The sequence below is a fragment of the Oryx dammah genome, unplaced genomic scaffold, assembly GCF_014754425.2.
Source record: "Oryx dammah isolate SB20612 unplaced genomic scaffold, SCBI_Odam_1.1 HiC_scaffold_3, whole genome shotgun sequence".
NCBI lineage: Eukaryota > Metazoa > Chordata > Mammalia > Artiodactyla > Bovidae > Oryx > Oryx dammah.
The window spans coordinates 80,344,269-80,362,687 of NW_024070187.1; the positions used below are offsets into that span (position 1 = coordinate 80,344,269).

The following is an 18,419-nucleotide window of genomic DNA, read 5'->3' on the forward strand; positions in this document are numbered from 1 at the left end:
CTACAGGTGGATTCCTTACACACTTAGCCGTCAGGGAATGCTAAAACCTTCACAAAATTCTATTAGAATGGAGAGAATGCATGATTGAGCTAGTATATCATTCACATTATTATTAATTTGTATTATACTAATATCAAGAGGATTCAGACTTCAGGGTTTTTGTTTTTGTTTTTCCCACATTTTACTCCATTTTAGAAATTTCATTGAGATCCTTACTGTTCCAACATTCATCTATTCCGGTATTAATCATGTTTATACCACAAAAATTATAATGCTCTACAAAGGAGAAAAATGTGCCTTATTCAATTTTACATTTACAATACTTATCACAGTGTTACTACAGAAAGTATTCTCATATTGTTATGTAACACACACCTGAGTGAATGGCATGGCAAGAAAAATGTAACTGAACTACTCAGAATGGCATGAAGAAAATCTCTGATATTTTTGTTAAGTTAGTGGTCAGGTAAGTAAACATTAACAAGCTAAGTTTCCTTATTCTGTATTCCCTAAACTTTTATCTTTCTCTTTCTTCTCAATGGGTAATAAAGCCAAATTCGATATTCCGATTGTCCACTATGAACCATGTGAAGACCATGAAACTAATGGTTTGATTACTTTTTGGAGCTTAGTTAACTTAAGACTAATCAACTATTTATGTTTTTTTTTTTCCTATTCTGAAAATCCACTATATATACTCAAGAGAATTTATTCAAGCATCAATGAACATTTGCTAAAGCTTAAAGGTAAATTTGTATTTCCATGGAAATTCTGATAGACATAATGAACTAAGGCTAATTTTCATGTGCTATAAATGATTTGGGGTTTTAGTAATCCATGCTAAGGCTTTCTACCATCACCATGAATAATCAGGAATTGACAAAAATGAGAAGGTATTTTCAGTAGATCTAATTACAGCGATAGTAAAGCCTAATGCTTTTATAAATTCAGAGTGAATGTGAAGGTATTTGAAAGATAAGAAGAGCTTTTTGATAGTATTAGGGACATTCTTGTAGTTAAATGATTAGGAGAAGATTTAAAATATTATTTTTCTTATAATAGGATTGCTGTAGCAGCCAGTACCATTCTTAGCTAAGTTATCCAATTTTTCTTCTTTTATCCTTTTCAGTAAAACCATTCTCACTTCAAACATAATTTTCTTTCAAAGACATGAACTGTCAATCCACACATTCTGCATATTTGGAGCTCATTTATCATTCATGAAACAAAAGTCATTTCTTTTTAATGAATTCCTTTTAATTTAAAAACTTTATATAATATCATATATAACACTGCTTTTCAATCCTCCATGGGAAGTTAGGAAATAGGAAATGATATAGATGTAAGTAAAAAGTAGAAAATGGTATCCTTCTCTTCAGTAGAGAAGTTAAACAAAATGCTTTCAGCAGGTGGTGAGCCAGAAATTTTGCTTACCACTAGGGTACAAGGTGAAAAAGATAGATGTGGCCCTGCCTTTATGAGTATTAAAGCCACTGCATGTGTAACTATAAATATGATTACACAGGAAAGAGAAAGAGCAGGGAAGTAAATATGGACACCTTATTTAGACTGGAATGCCGAAGAACACTTCCTTCAGGAAGCTGTCTCCACTGATAAGTAACAGATTAGGAAAATTATCCAGTTTGAGAAGAAGTATTGCAGTGCCTTAGAGGGCAAAATCTTTTCAAGGGAGAGGAGAACAAGTAGGGAGATGGAAAACACTAAAAAGTTGATCAGATAGTGGGAACAAAGAGACAGAGGTGATGTTAGGGAAGAGGATACAAGGTCAGAAACACATTATGGTTTCTAATATTTGGAACTTTTAATTAATGGGTAGTAACAGGTTATTACAATGTTGTAAGCAGGGAAATGTTAATAGTAAGATCAAAGTAGTGTGTAAGAGACCATTTCTCTCCAGCATGGGCAATGGATTGACAAGGAGAATGCATGGAGGCATGTGGCCCTTTTGTTTCTGTTGCATTGTTCTGGAAACAGACAAGAGTGGTTCCAATCACTCTAATCACCACAAGAGTGGTGATAGTTAAGAGTAGGTAAATTCAGGAGATGAATATGAGGGAAAATCAGCAACATTTCATGATACATTTAATAGATCAGATGTTACGAGTGAAAAATCCTAACAATGACTCTAAGGTGTTTGGCTTAAACTTCACAGGCAATACTGGTGCCATTTTCTCAGACAGAGAACACTAGATATGAAATGTGTTTGGGGAGATAGTAATTATGTTTAAAGTATTATTTAATTCGAGGTGGCTAAAGAAATCCAAATAGAAGTATAGGGAGGAAAACTGTAGGGTTCAATGCATTCTAAGAAAAAATATCAAAAAATCATTAATTATACATTATCAAATCATGGCTCTAAATCCAAGTGTGACATGCAATGTTGCTACACAATCTTCTTGTTGTTCAATAGCTTAGTCATCTCCAAATCTTTGCAACTCCATTGACTGTAGCATGCCAGGCTTCCCTGTCCTTCACTATCTATTGGACATTGCCCAAACTCACATTCATTGAGTTGATGATGTCATCCAATCATCTCACCCTCTGTTGTCCCCTTCTCCTCCTGCCTTCAATCTTGGTATTATTTATTTAGTTAGCATCAGTCCTCAGGATCAACATGAGTATTTTGGAGCTGTTCTTCTTTCTTCTAATTCCTTATAAGCTCTATTCCTTTGTGAATCTCATGGTACATGCATGTTTGCTGAGAAACTAGAAGTCATCAGAGAGGAAATTTCTTACTTTTTTACCACCAAATCTCCAAATCTATATGTACTTGGATCTTTCTTCCTATTAAAAGGGACACGTATCTTTGCTCTTGAGAGCTGGCCTGGTGCCTCAGATGGTAAAGAATCTATCTACAATGCTGGAGACCTGGTTCTATCCTTGAGTCGGGAATATCCCCTGGAGAAGATGATGGCTACCCACTCCGATATTCTTGCCTGGAGAATCAGTGGACAGAGGAGCCTGGCAAGCTACAGTCCATGGGGTTGAAAAGAGTTGGGCATGACTGCACAACAACACATGTCTTTGCTCTTAGCAAAAAAAAAAAAATATATATATATATATATATATGCTCATTTGAATTGGAGACCCATCTGTACTCTCTCTTAGAGTCATCTTCCAAGTGTCTACTATCCCTTTTACAAAATCAGGGGTACTCTCAATTGCCCTCTCTCTCTCAATCTCCCTCTCTCTCTTTCTCTTGGTCTCACCCTTTCTCCTCCCTCCCTCCCTTTGTCATTATCTGGAGCCTGATACACTTTTCAGAACTCTTTAATGGAAACAAAGTGAAGCAAAAACAAAACACATAGCACAACACAGTCAATCTTGCTTGACTTCATTTATCCCCATAGCAATTAAATACCAAATAGTTTGGTTTCCATGCAGAACATAACTTCGTAAATCATTTTTCCACACATGCATCACAAGTTCCTCATTCTAAGTCACATGTTGACACACTCCACAACACAGCCACTTCCTTTGTTAAGAATGTAGCCCTCTGGATGCCATACTTCTCCATGGCATTTGACCATATCCTCTTTTGGGAAACTCCTATTAATTTTATTACAAAATACCAGCTCAGCCTACAAGTTTCCAGACAATATTTAAGAAACCCTTTAAATGTAATCTCCTATCACACTCACTATGTCCATCAATACTAACTGACTTGCAATTTCCAGAACTTGAGAAACTTCTTTATCTGCCTTTGAATACTGAAGGAAAGGCATTCCAGGTCAAAAGACAAGAAGTATAAATTGCGAGAACAGGGGTAGTACAAAAAGCTTGTAGTCCTTGATAAAAGTCTGAACACATCTGGAAGACTCTGTGTGTATTTATTTTTTGAGGGTGCTCTTTCTGCCAAGCACTGTGGCAGGGAATATCTGTGTGGTGGTGAGAAAAAAAAAAAAATTCTACTTTATATTCTGAAGCAACAACACATTTAGGAGACAGAAAATAAATAACAGTCCAAAAAAGTAAAATTTACTTTTTACCTTTAATCTTGACAATATTCAACAAAAATTATTTAGGTAAGAAGTAAAATTTTTCTAAATTCCAACTTGATATAATTCATTCAAAACAAAGGAAGCTGCTGGAGGAATGTTGTTTCATAGAACTCTTGTACATTACCTAAATATTTGAAAATACTATGCAAGTCCATTCAAGTTGAACAAGGAACAAGACCAAAGAAACACACCCCATGTTAACATTTTCATGAGGCTATCTTAGCAGTCTTCTGGAGAAATGGAAACTAGTTTTAAAGTTCCTATTCTGTCAATGCTTCAGTGCTCATTTTAATTTCTATGTTTCCTAAGATGGTTGTGCTAAATCCATGATTACATGTTTTCTTATTCATCCTTTAGACTTTTGAACTATTTGCTTAATGTTTCTTTTACGGAAGATAGAAACTATTTTGACAAAATTTTATGTGTAGATTTTCTCATCTGCTCCCAACTCGTATAAACATTCTGGAGACTGAAAACTGTTCATTTGGTTTTCATCATATGAAGCATAGTTCTTTGTACTGAATACAGATTCATCAGTATTTATGGGTATAAATGGTATGTTTCTTTCTCAGGGTCTAAATGGTACGGCAGGAACTTAAAAATAGCTTGTTAATGAGAACTGTCTAAATATTAAGTTCTGGCAAGTAAAAAAAATATAGTATTACAATCTTGCTCACTACTTTAGAAGTTTTGCACAAACTACCAACACTGACTCTCATAGATATCAGTTTAAAAACAAGGATGTTATAGATATCAATTAAAATACAGTTTTGAGATTTAAACATAAGATGCAAATCATCAATATTCAAATGACTGTGAGTGGGTGTGTGTGTGCACGTGTGCATTCAGTCATGTCTGACTCTTTGCAACCCCATGGACTGTAACCCACCAGGCTCCTCTGTCCATGGGATGTTCCAGGCAAGAATACTGAGGTGGGTTGTCATTTCCTACTCCAATTCAAATGAATAAAGCCTGTCAGTTTTTAAAAGTGTGAACAGGTGCTGCTTAGTCTGATTAGGAATTCTTTCAATCTTCAAAATTACCAAAAATGGATAGTTGATAAGCTAGGATTTTTTCAACTCTTCTCAATTAAATTACTTTTAATGTTTCCAAAATATTTCAGTCTTAAAGATTCATCACTGTTGGGATTCTTAAGTGAATCCATTTTGCAAGTCAAAGTCAATACTCAATAAACATGGGAACCAAAAAAAATAATTTAAATTAATGTAAAATATATTGTTTTAGTAATTTATAATATTAGAATTATCTCTATTAGAATTAAAATAGATTATTTAAATATACATAAAAGGCAATGGGAATAAAAATGCACAAACTGCTGTCTATAGAGTTTAAGATACAAGTAAAGTTCAAAACATATTGGATTTATCCCATTATACTTTATTAAGAAAGACAGAAAATCACTATGAACAAGGTTTTTACCACAGTTCTTTGATATGTAAATTTTCAGAGGATATAAGCTATGTCAAATTTGCTATTTAAATAGATTTTTCAAAATAAAGTGTCCACAAGATAGTTCAGGCAAAATTTAAGAGATGTGTTAAGAAAAAGAGCATAAAACAACATGCTAGAAGAAAATTACAACTCAAAATATTTCCAATAACATTTACATCAAAATTTAATGATAATAGCAGATTTATTCTTACATTACACAATACCTATTGAACTTACAATAAAATTGAACCTACATTAAAATAAGATTTTAAACTATATAACAGTTCTTGAATACTTACAAAGAGAAACATGAGAAAGATCCTAATTTAGAATTAAGTTTCTAAATAACTTTCAATGACTGAAAGCAATAGAGCTAACTGGAATACTGAAAAAAATACCAGAGAAAAATAAAATACTGTTGATAGACACTTTAAATTTCTCTCTATATAGCATATAAATATGTATGTATGTATATAATTTACTCACCAAATATAGGCAGAAGCTCAAAGAAATATCTATATTCATAAATAAATAATAAAATAAATTGCTATATGTCCTTAACATATTCACTCAATCAATATATGCAGTAAACCAAGCCTATGTGTTATAAACGGTACTGGACATATAAATATAAGTAAAACCTAATCATTGCCATTATGTCATTAAATAACTCAGTCATGTGGCTAATGCTTATATGTTGACTGGCACATATTTGTGTGTTAAATCATTCAGTCATGTCCAACTCTTTGCAATCCTATGGACCATAGCCCTTCAGGCTTCTCTGTTCTTGAGATTCTCCAGGCAAGAATACTGGAGTGGGTTGTTATGTATTCCCCAGGGGATCTTTCTGACCTAGGGATTGAACCTGTATCACTTAAGTTTCCTACACTGGCAGGTGAGTTCTTTACTGCTAACATAACGTAGCACGCATTTTTAAAAGACACTCAAAATGACAATTTAAAAATAGCATCCTCTGTGTGTTGTTGTTCAGTTGCCAAGTCATCTCTGACTCTGTGCCACTCCATGGACTGCAGCATACCAGGCCTCCCTGTCTCTTAACCTCTCCCAGAGATTGCCCAAGTTTATGTCCATTGAATCAGTGATGCCATTCAACCATCTCATCATCTATATTCCCCTTCACTTATTGCCTTCAGTATTTCCCAGCACTAGGATATTTTCTAGTGAGTTGGCACTTCACATCAAGTGGCCAAAGTATTAGAGTTTCAGCTTCGGCATCAGTTCTTCCAATGAATATACAGGGCTGATTTCCTTTAGGTTTGATTGGTTTGATTTCCTTGCAGTCCAAGGGACTCTCAAGAGTCTTCTCCAGAACCACAGTTTGAAAGCATCAATTTTTCAACATTCAGCCTTCTTTACAGTCCAACTCTCATATCCATACATGATCTTTTTAATGTGTTGTTGGATTCTGATTGATAGAATTTTGTTGAGGATTTTTGCATCTATGTTCATCAGTGATATTGGCCTGTAGTTTTCTTTTTTTGTAGTATCTTTGTCAGGTTTTGGTATTAGGGTGATGGTGGCCTCATAGAATGAGTTTGGAAGTTTACCTTCTTCTGCAATTTTCTGGAAGAGTTTGAGTAGGATAGGTGTTAACTCTTCTCTAAATTTTTGTAGAATTCAGCTGTGAAGCCGTCTGGACCTGGGCTTTTGTTTGCTGGAAGATTTCTGATTACAGTTTCAATTTCCGTGCTTGTGATGGGTCTGTTAAGATTATCTATTTCTTCCTGGTTCAGTTTTGGAAAATTGTACTTTTCTAAGAATTTGTCCATTTCTTCCAGGTTGTCCATTTTATTGGCATAGAATTGCTGATAGTAGTCTCTTATGATCCTTTGTATTTCTGTGTTGTCTGTTGTGATCTCTCCATTTTCATTTCTAATTTTATTGATTTGATTTTTCTCTCTTTGCTTCTTGATAAGTCTGGCTAATGATCTGTCAATTTTATTCATCCTTTCAGAGAACCAGCTTTTGGCTTTGTTGATTTTTGCTATGGTCTTTTTTGTTTCTTTTGCATTTATTTCTGCCCTAATTTTTAAGATTTCTTTCCTTCTGCTAACTCTGGGGTTCTCCAATTCTTCCTTTTCTAGTTGCTTTAGGTGTAGAGTTAGGTTATTTATTTGACTTTTTTCTTGTTTCCTGAGGTATGCCTGTATTGCTATGAACTTTCCTCTTAGTACTGCTTTTATAGTGTCCCACAGGTTTGGAGTTGTTGTGTTTTCATTTTCATTAGTTTCTATGCATATTTTGATTTCTTTTTTGATTTCTTCTGTGATTTGTTGGTTATTCAGAAGCGTGTTGTTCAGCCTCCATATGTTGGAATTTTTAATAGTTTTCCTCCTGTAATTGAGATCTAATCTTAATGCATTATGGTCAGAAAAGATGCTTGGAATGATTTTGACTTTTTTGAATTTATCAAGGTTATATTTATGGCCCAGGATGTGATCTATCCTGGAGAAGGTTCCATGAGCACTTGAGAAAAAGGTGAAATTCATTGTTTTGGGGTGAAATGTCCTATAGATATCAATTAGGTCTAACTGGTCTAATGTATCATTTAAAGTTTGCATTTCTTTGTTAATTTTCTGTTTAGTTGATCTGTCCATAGGTGTGAGTGGGGTATTAAAGTCTCCCACTGTTATTGTGTTGTTGTTAATTTCCCCTTTCATACTTGTTAGCATTTGTCCTACATATTGCGGTGCTCCTATATTGGGTGCATATATATTTATAATTGTTATATCTTCTTCTTGGATTGATCCTTTGATCATCATGTAGTGGCCTTCTTTGTCTCTTTTCACAGCCTTTGTTTTAAAGTCTATTTTATCGGATATGAGTATTGCCATAGCCTTGACTATACTGACATTTCCAGGCAAAGTGATGTCTTTGTTTTTTAATATGCTATCTAGGTTTGTCATAGCTTTCCTGCCAAGAATCAATCGTCTTCTAATTTCATGGCTGCAGTCACTGTCCTCAGTGATTTTAGAGCCCAGGAAAAAGAAACCTGTCACTGCTTCCACCTTTTCCCCTTCTATTTTGAATGAAGTGATGGGATCAGATACCACGATCTTAGTTTTTTTTAATATTAAGTTAGGGCAGCTTTTTCACTCTCCTCTTTCACTGTCAACAAGAGGCTCTTTACTTCCTCTTCACTTTCTGCCATTAAAATGGTATCATCTACATATCTGAGGTTGTTGATATTTCTCCCAGCAATTTTGATTCCAGTTAGTAACTCTTCCAGCTTGGCATTTCACATGCTGTACTCAGCATATAAATTAAATAAACAAGGTGATGATAAACAGCCTTGTCATACTCCTTTCTCAATTTTGAACCAGTCTTTTGTTTCATATAAGGTTCTAACTGTTGCTTCTTGACCCACATATAGGGTTCTCAAGAGACAGGCAAGATGGTCTGGTATTCCCATCTCTTTCAGTGTTTTCCACGGTTTATTATGATCCACACAGCCAAAGGCCCTATGTAGTCAGTGAAACAACAAATGATGTTTTTCTGAAATTTCCTTGATTTTTCTATGATCCAGCAAATGCTGGCAATTTGATCTCTACTTCCTCTGCCTTTTCTAAACCCAGCTTGAATAGCTGGAATTTCTCAGTTCATGTACTGCTGAGATCTATCTTGAAGGATTTTGAGCATAACCTTACTAGTATGGAAGATGAGTATGACTGTCTAGTAGTCTGAACAATTTTACAGCACTGTGTATGTGTTATACACATCCTATGAGTATGTCTGAATGTGTATGTAAACAAAAAGCTTGTTTTTCAGTAAGATGTATCCACACATATTATTATAAATTATAATTATATAGAATTGTATATGATATATTTATACAATATATTTTATGTTATACATTGTAAATAAAATATAGATGTGTGACTTTAGAAAATGTTTAGGATTGTATTACTTTCAGATTTTTATGTTTCCTAATCTATTCATTTATAGAAGTACCATGTCATGTAGGGTCAGTGATCAATACTAATACTGAACTTAACTTCCTCTCATAGTCTAGGGTAATAGAACAGAGTATCCTCATATTTAGTAAAAAATGTATTATGTACCAATATCACGTCTTATTTTATTTCTAATTTTAGAACATATACTTCATAAGTAATAGCTAGCAACATTAAAATATTTAAAATTAGAAATATACTGAAGTGTGTAGAGATAAAATCTATACACTAAATAAACTGGGATGGAATATTTTTAATCCTCAAGTAAATTATGCTGATTAAATTATTACTTAATTAAAATTATCCCTTAACCAGGATATGGTTTTCTAAGATTAAACTGTTATTCTAAACTAATTTCAATTTCACAAGTTTAAATACTAAAAGTTCTGTGTATTATTCATGAAAAGACATTATGCAGTGATATGATAATATATCTCTCCATTTTGGCAACATGGACATGCTTGAGATATAGTAACAAACCCATGAAGCCCTTTGGGAGTTTGAAATTGACAGACAAATGACCCCTAAACTGTGTAGAGTTGTAAATAGCAAAATGACCATTTTGCATTTAACTAACTGAATCTCCACTAAAATAAAAGCTATAGAACATCACCAACTCTTCAAAGACTTTTAAAACCTGTCTATATAAGGATGGACATTTATTGAAAATAACAGAATCCATGGTATCTTTCAAAGCAAAGATTATAATTTCCCTTTAATTTTTGATTAATTGGATTCCTCTCCAATAAAAAATTGCTATAGGTAATTTTAAAGTTGTATTTTAATTACTAATCCACTGGACTTTTTGGTATTTCTATAATTTCAATGGATAAGATGTTGATCATTTTGTTCTCCCAAATAGTATGCTTCAGTAACAGTGTGGTAGGATATGTATGAGAGTTTAAATGTGCAAAATCTTTGATATTTGGTTATATATTTCCCACTTCATTAAAAATTGGATAAAATTAATTTAAAATTTTAATCAAGGATTAAAAAGAGTATTAAAGAAGTTAATACTTCTTTAAGTTAAAAAGTAGTATTTATGTTGTTAAAATGAACAGACTAAAATACAGTATTTATTTTGAAAGTATATGCAAGGTCTGGCCCAAGGTCTTTACCTTGACAGCTAAGATAAAAATAGTGCTTTCCATTATGAACACTTTGCCTTGTACCACTGGGCACTATATCTCAGTCAACTAACTCAGAAAATAATAAAACCTGTGCAACAAAATTATATTTCCCTTGATTTGATGAAAAAGTACAAATTAAGTATGTACCCTTTTGAAATAAAGAATAAACCACATATGTAGTATAAATGAATTAGCGATAATTTTCTCCTTAAAAGTCAAGCAACAACTATAATAAAGGAAAACTTACTCCTCAGTCCTGTCAGAGAACTACTTTTCAAATTGATTACAATTTGAGCTTAATAAAACATTAATAATGCAGTTTTTTAGAAAGCACAGATATAGAGATTAAGTGTTTGAAATTATAATTTGTATTAAAACAAAAAAATATTTAAAATTTTCCCTGATTATTTGCGAGGAAGTGTGCTTGGATCTAGGCCACTGCTAGTTTATATGAACATGAATACAATGAAAGAAGTATAAAGGATACATAAGACATAGAGCTGTTCACAATGTTTTCCAAATTATACAATGAGAATTCAACTAAATCATTTTTCAAATGTTCAAGCCATATCTAAGAAATGCTGACTTTTTCAACTGAAGGTCTATGAATTAGCAAAAGCAACTGGCTAGTGCAGTTAATTTGGCAAAAGCAGCCATCTATTTGCCCCTGATTTTCAGTGTTCAACTGTCCTACTGGGTCTCAAATTAAACAATTTCAGATGTCAACATTAGGGGCACAGCTCTGTATTCACAGAATGGAAAATAATGCATTCCCAAAATAAATTGGTAAAGATTGTCCTTTAATAATATACCTTAGTTCTAGAAACTTCAAGCAGGCAAAATCTGAAAAACATTTCATAGCATATATATATTACACTATTTTCGTTTATCTATGTTTAGCACACATATTTTTTCTTCTTAATGTGATCAGTGCTACAGAATTTCTCAATCACTGCCACAGTTTATTTTTATGTCTTAGCTATCCAGTGATTTCAATTTCAAAACCAGAAAGGGTCTTGGCTTTTTTTTCTCCAGAAGCCAGAGCATGAAGAAAAAGTAAGTCAGAAAGACAATAACTAAATGGCTGATCTCAAGATGATTACAGAGCAGCTGTTCATCACACTATAGGCAAATCTGAAAATAGTTTCAACTTGAGCTAAACAAATTCAAAATGTTCACTTCATTAGAATTTCAAACTTAAGGAACTGCCAGCAATTGTAAGGTTTATCTTTTTTAATACATTTAGGAATAAACATTTATAAAGCTAAAATTGGACTCATGATGATTTTTCCTTCCTTGAAACAACAAAAACATCTCAGTAGCTAGATAATCTTTGTCTTCGTGAGCATCTAGAGATGTAGGGTATATTAATTTTATTACAATTTTTGTACTATGATATTACAATTTTAGGGAAACACTTTCTTCAAAGAAACTACAATTTGAATATTATGAATGACTAACCTAAAAGTTACAGATGATAGAGGCTGAGGAAAGCATGTGCAGTTATGGAACCTCACATTTTGTGTTGCTTCTCTTTCTTTCCTTCTTTCTTTCTTTTCGTTCTTTAACATCATGAACATATTACATGTTGACATTTTTTCAGCATAAAACGTACAAAACTGATATTGAAATGGCAGCATTTGTTATGGACTAAGTGTTTTTTTGTGCCCTCAAAATTAATATGCTAATGCCCCAACTTCCAATGTGAAGGTAACTAAGTAGATGACATCATAAGGATGAGGCCCTCCTGATGGAATTAGTGGCCTTATAAGAGGAGGAGTAGCTGGGACAGAGTTAGCAAAAGTAAGTGTATTAGGGGTTGTGGTCAAATGGATGGTGGGCACAAAGGGCTTTGAAGGCTATTGTAAAAACTTTCCCTTTTACTCAGAGAAATGACACAGTACAACACAGGAAGCAAGAGTTCAGAGGCTACTACTGCAGTCAACCAGAAGGATGATGTTGGCTTGGTCCAGGGCGGCAGTGGAAGTAGTGTGAAACCACTGGATGCTGCATATAATTCAAAGTAGAGAAAACAGCATTCTCTGACTAACTGGATGTGGGAAATAAGATAAAGAAAGGAGTAAAGCATGATTTGAGGGACTGGAAAGGTGAAACTGCTCTCATCTGATATAGAGAAGTTTGCAGATGCTGAGGGTTTTCAAGGGAATATGAGAAATTCAATTTGGGACATATTATACTCGAGAAGGATGAGACATTCTAGTGGAGATATCAACCATACAGCCAGACAGATGGGTCTAGAGTTTGAAAGATAAGTCTGGGCTGAATTTAAGAGTATTTAAGACCACGGGACTGAATATAATCTCTATTGGGAAGAGTGTGCATGAAGAAAAGAAGATGATCCTCTACACGTAGCATCCAACACACAAAATTCTGCATGGTGTTGATTGTCTTTGGTTGGGTGCTTAGGATACAAAGATATTGCCAAGAGACTCAAAGCATAGCTTTCAGCTTTTTATTTACTAATTAGTATGACATCAAAGTTCTGGGCAATTTACTAAGATGTATTTTAACTTCATTTCTTCAGTTAAAATTCCCAAGAAATTCAAGGTAAATAAATAATATCATCTCCATTTTACACTTAAAAGTAAACTGTACCCCTGAAACATAACCAAGAACAAAGCTGAGATTCAGACCCCATTATGTTCACTGATAACTTTGTTCCCCAAACTACTACTATCCTTATCCTTAAAGGATTTCTGGATCTTTATTCTTGAAAAGTTCCAGCTCTGTCAGCCTTCTTTCCCAAGAAGAAACTCAGCCTCACTTTCCCTCTCCACTGCTCGTTTTGGTTTCTGAAAGAAAACCCATACTTGGTTGGTTGAACAAAGTGCCATCTAGTTTTGTACCTTCCATCTTTTTTTTTTTTTTTTAATTCAAAGACAGTCAGAAATAAGTAACACATTGTCTAAGGGAGCATTTTCACTTTTTCCTCTATAAAACATAAATCATTTCCAGCTCATTATGGCATTTTTATCAAAAATGATGCTAAAAATCAACAGGGAAAAATTCAAAATCAACTTTTCAAAAATACTCATTATATCACGATACTTAAAGCTTCTTACTCAGTTCAGTTCAATCACTCAGTTGTGTATGACTCTCTGCAACCCCATGGACTGCAGCAAGCCAGGCTTCCCAGCACTCCTGGAGCTTACTCAAATTCATGTTCACTGAGTTGGTAATGACATCCAACCATCTTATCCTCTGTCATTCCCTTCCCCTCCTGCTTTCAGTCTTTCCCACCTTCAAAGTCTTCTCAAATGAATCAGTTCTTCACATCAGGTAGCCAAAACATTGGCTTTTCAGCTTCAGCAACAATCTTTCCAATGAATATTCAGGACTGATTTCCTTTAGGATGGACTGGTTGGATCTCCTTGCAGTTCAAGGGACTCTCAAGAGTCTTCTCTAACAGCACAGTTCAAAAGCATCGATTCTTCAGCACTCAACTTTATTCAGAGTCCACATTTATTCATGACTATTGGAAAAACCCTAGCTTTGACTAGGATGGACCTTTGTTAGCAAAATTATGTCTCTGCTTTTTAATATGCTGTCTGGGTTTGTCAAAGCTTTTCTTCCAAGCAGCAAATGTCTTTTAATTTCATGGCTGCAATCACCATCTGCAGTGATTTGAACACCCAAGCAAATAAATTCTGTTACTGTTTCCATTGTTTCCCCACCTATCTGCCATGAAGTGATGAGACTGGATGTCATGGCCTTAGTTTTCTGATTATTGAATTTTAAGCCAACGTTTTCACTTTCATCAAGAGGCTCTTTGGTTCTTTCTTTACTTTCTGCCATAAGGGTGGTGTCATCTGGGTAGCTGAGGTTATTGATATTTCCCCCAGAAATCTTTATTCCTTCCAGCTTGTGCTTCATCCAGCCCAGCATTTCACATGATGTACTCTGCATATAAGTTAAAAAAGCAGGGTGACAATATACAGCCTTGATGTACTCGTTTCCTGATTTGGGACTAGTCTGTAACTGTTGCTTTTTGACCTGCATTCAGATTTCTCAGGAGACAGGTAAAATGGTCTGGTATTCCTATCTCTTGGAGAATTTTCCACAGTTTGTTGTGATTCACACAGTCAAAGGCTTTGGCATAGTCAATAAAGCAGAAGTATTTCTGGAATTCTCGTTTTTTCGATGATCCAACAGATGTTGGCAATTTGATCTCTGCTTCTCCTGCCTTTTCGAAATCCAGGTTGTACATCTGAAAGTTCACAGTTCATGTACTGTTGAAGCCTGGCTTGGAGAATTTGGGGCATTACTTTGCTAGTATGTGAGATGAGTGCAATTGTGTGGTAGTTTTAACATTCTTTGGCATTGTCTTTCTTTAGGATTGGAATGAAAACTGACCTTTTCCAGTCCTGTGGCCACTACTGAGTTTTCCAAATTTGCTGGGCTATTGATTGCAGCACTTTAATAGCATCATCTTTCAGGATTTGAAATAGCTCAACTGGAACTCCATCACCTCCACTAGCGTTGTTGGTAGTGATGCTTGCTAAGGCCCATTTGACTTCATATTCCAGGATGTCTGGCTCTAGGTGAGTGATCACACCATCGTGGTTATCTGGGTCATGAAGATCTTTTTTTGTATTGTTCTTCTGTGTATTCTTGCCACCTCTTCTTAATATTTTCTGCTTCCGTTAGGTCCATACCATGTCTGTCCTTTATTGAGCCCATCTTTGCATGAAATATACCCTTAGTATTTCTGATTTTCTTGAAGAGATCTCTAGCCTTTCTCATTTTATTGTTTTCCTGTTTCTTTGCATTGATCACTAGGAAGGCTTTCTTATCTGTCCTTTCTATTCTTTGGAACTCTGCATTCAAATGGATATACTTCTCCATTTCTCCTTTGCCTTTAGCTTATTTTCTTTTCACAGCTATTTGTAAGGCCTCTTCAGACAACGCTTTCACCTTTTGCATTTCTTTTTCTTGGAGATGGTCTTGATCACTGCCTCCTGTACATTGTTACGAACCTCCATTCATAGTTCTTCAGGCACTATGGCTACCAGATCTAATCCCTTAAATCTATTTCTCACTTCCACTGTATAATAGTAAGAGATTTGATTTAATTCACTCATACCTGGTCTAGCGGTTTTCTCTACTTTCTTCCATTTAAGTCTGAATTTTGCAATAAGCAGTTCATGATCTGATTTACAGTCAGCTCCCAGTCTTGTTTTTGCTGACTGTATAGAGCTTCTCCATCTTTGGCTGCCAAGAATATAATCAATCTGATTTTGGTATTGACCATCTGGTGATGTCCATGTGTAGAGTCTTCTCTTTGTTGTCTTGGGTTTTTTCTTACTACAAATATACTAAATGCACTAAAACTGTACTAAAGCTTCTTTCTTAAAATGTACTAAATTCACCATTAACACTAGTTACTATAAATACATAATAGTTTACGTATCAGTAAGTATGGCATTGCCAGTAATAGGTAAACATACAGAGAAATGAATGTCAAGAAAATAAGTATAAGAAATAAATGTCTTGAACTATGTTAATTCAATAAACTTTTAGAAAACATTTTAAATATGAAGACTGTAACGTTTTATACAGAACTTACAAATAAGCACTTTAACATCAACATATCATAAGTATGAAATATAAATAAATATCCTTTTTTCAAAATCTATTCTGTATGAAAAACTTAAAAATCAATCTGCTGGTGAAACCTAGTGGGAATAAATCCTGACTTTTCAAAAGGCAGATTTGTGACAGTTTACTAGAACTGAGTCTTCAGTCCTGTGATCAAGCTTGCCATGCAAATTTGGCACTGAGCCTGTACAGAAAGAGGGATTCTCTAAATTATGATGTGGTTTAAACAACTACAGCAATTTGTGGTTAAGAAACATGACATTTGGGAGAACTTATTTTGATGATTTATGTCATGTGTGTTTGCTCTACCCACATTTTAGGACTCTCGTCTGAAGCAAAAAGAAATTACAAATGTTATTCTTAAGGAGAAACAAAATATTCTTGATAGATTTTCATTTATTTAAGCACACAAGTAGTAGGTAAGTCTCTGTTTTTTAATAAACTCTTCCTCATTCATATTAGGAATATAAACTAGAGTTTAAATGGAATCATTCCCAGTTTTGACAAATCATGTATTTTGGATGAATACTTCACATGAAGATTTCTGAGCACTTTTGAATATGTCACATATTTTGTATGTTTGCTTTAAGATATTTAAAACTATGCCTAGAAACAGGGCATTGACTGAATCAACTGTTACACCATTCAAAAATTTTGGAAAAGTATATCAATAATTAATTTTTGTCTAGTCTTTTAAATCATGTTAATATGTATTATGAGTTTGTCATGAGAATAAAAAAATCCAGTTAGAAACCACTTTTTATGCTTATCCATATAATAAAGTTAAAATGACACTTATTGAGTGTGTGTGAGTTGTGTGTGTGTTTGTGTGTGTGTGTGCATGTGCTCAGTTGCTTAGGGTATGTGTGTGTGCTCAGTTGCTTAGTTGTGTCCCATTCTTTGCAGCCGCGTGGACTGCAGCCTGCCAGGCTCCTCTGTCCATTAAATTTTCCAGGCAAGAATACTGGAGTGGGTTGCCATGCCTTCTTCCAGGGGATCTTCCTGACTTAGGAATCAAACCCATGTCTCTTTTGTCTCCTGCATTGGTGGGCAGGCTCTTTATCACCAGTGCCACCTGTGAAATCCCTATTGAGTGCCTACTACATTTTAAGTCTTGTCTTATATATTACCACACTTCATCTACCATTTTATCTGTTACCTCATGAATTGTCTTCTCTCTGTAACTATGTACATCCTGCCTTTTATAGATCCCATCTCCCTCACTTCTGGAACATCTGAAAACCTACCACTGAGATTCTTAGACTACCTTAAATTATCAGCAAAATCTCCTGCATCCTCAATCTCTTTTCATAGTTCCTTTAGCTTTTAGCTCTAGCAAAGTGCACCACTGCCCCTGAAGACAGTAACTGTCCAGGGGTAACAGTTATCTCACATGCCCTGCTACCACTGATCTTCTAAATGTGGCATTGCTCTACATTGGGCTTTCCAGTTCATTCTTTCTATAGTAAATTTTATTTTTTACAGTAACTCTCACCAGATCTCCAATGCATACCTTTAAAAATTTATTTTTGGTGAGCACATTTAAGTTTTACTCTCTTAGAAAATTTCAATCACATAATTTAGGATTATATATTATAGTTATCATGGGAAATAGATGGGGAAACAGTGGAAAAAGTGTCAAGCTTTATTTTTGGGGGGCTCCAGAATCACTGCAGATGGTGACTGCAGCCATGAAATTAAAAGACGCTTACTCCTTGGAAGGAAACTTATGACCAACCTAGACAGCATATTAAAAAGCAGAGACATTACTTGGCCAACAAAGGTCCGTCTAGTCAAGGCTGTAGTTTTTCCAGTGGTCATGTATGGATGTGAAAGTTGGACTGTGAAGAAAGCTGAGCACTGCGGAATTGATGCTTTTGAACTGTGGTATTAGAGAAGACTCTTGAGAGTCCCTTGGACTGCAAGGAGATCCAACCAGCCCATCCTAACGGAGACTAGTCCTGGCTGTTCATTGGAAGGACTGATGCTAAAACTGAAACTCCAATACTTTGGCCACCTCATGTGAAGAGTTGACTCATTGGAAAAGACCCTGATGCTGGGAGGGATAGGGGGCAGGAGGAGAAGGGGAGGACAAAGGATGAGATGGCTGGATGGCAACACCGACCCGATGGACATGAGTTTGTGTAAACTCCAGGAATTGGTGATGGACAGGGAAGCCTGGTGTGCTGTTTGATTCACGGGGCTGGAAAGAGTCAGACACG

General features: G+C 34.8%; 1 protein-coding gene across 1 annotated transcript in view; it reads right to left on the reverse strand.

Annotated features, from left to right (window-relative positions):
- The window catches only part of LOC120861596 (ephrin type-A receptor 5), a 126,833-nt gene that overhangs the window by 6,397 nt on the left and 102,017 nt on the right, over positions 1 to 18,419 (reverse strand). The window lies entirely within an intron of this gene.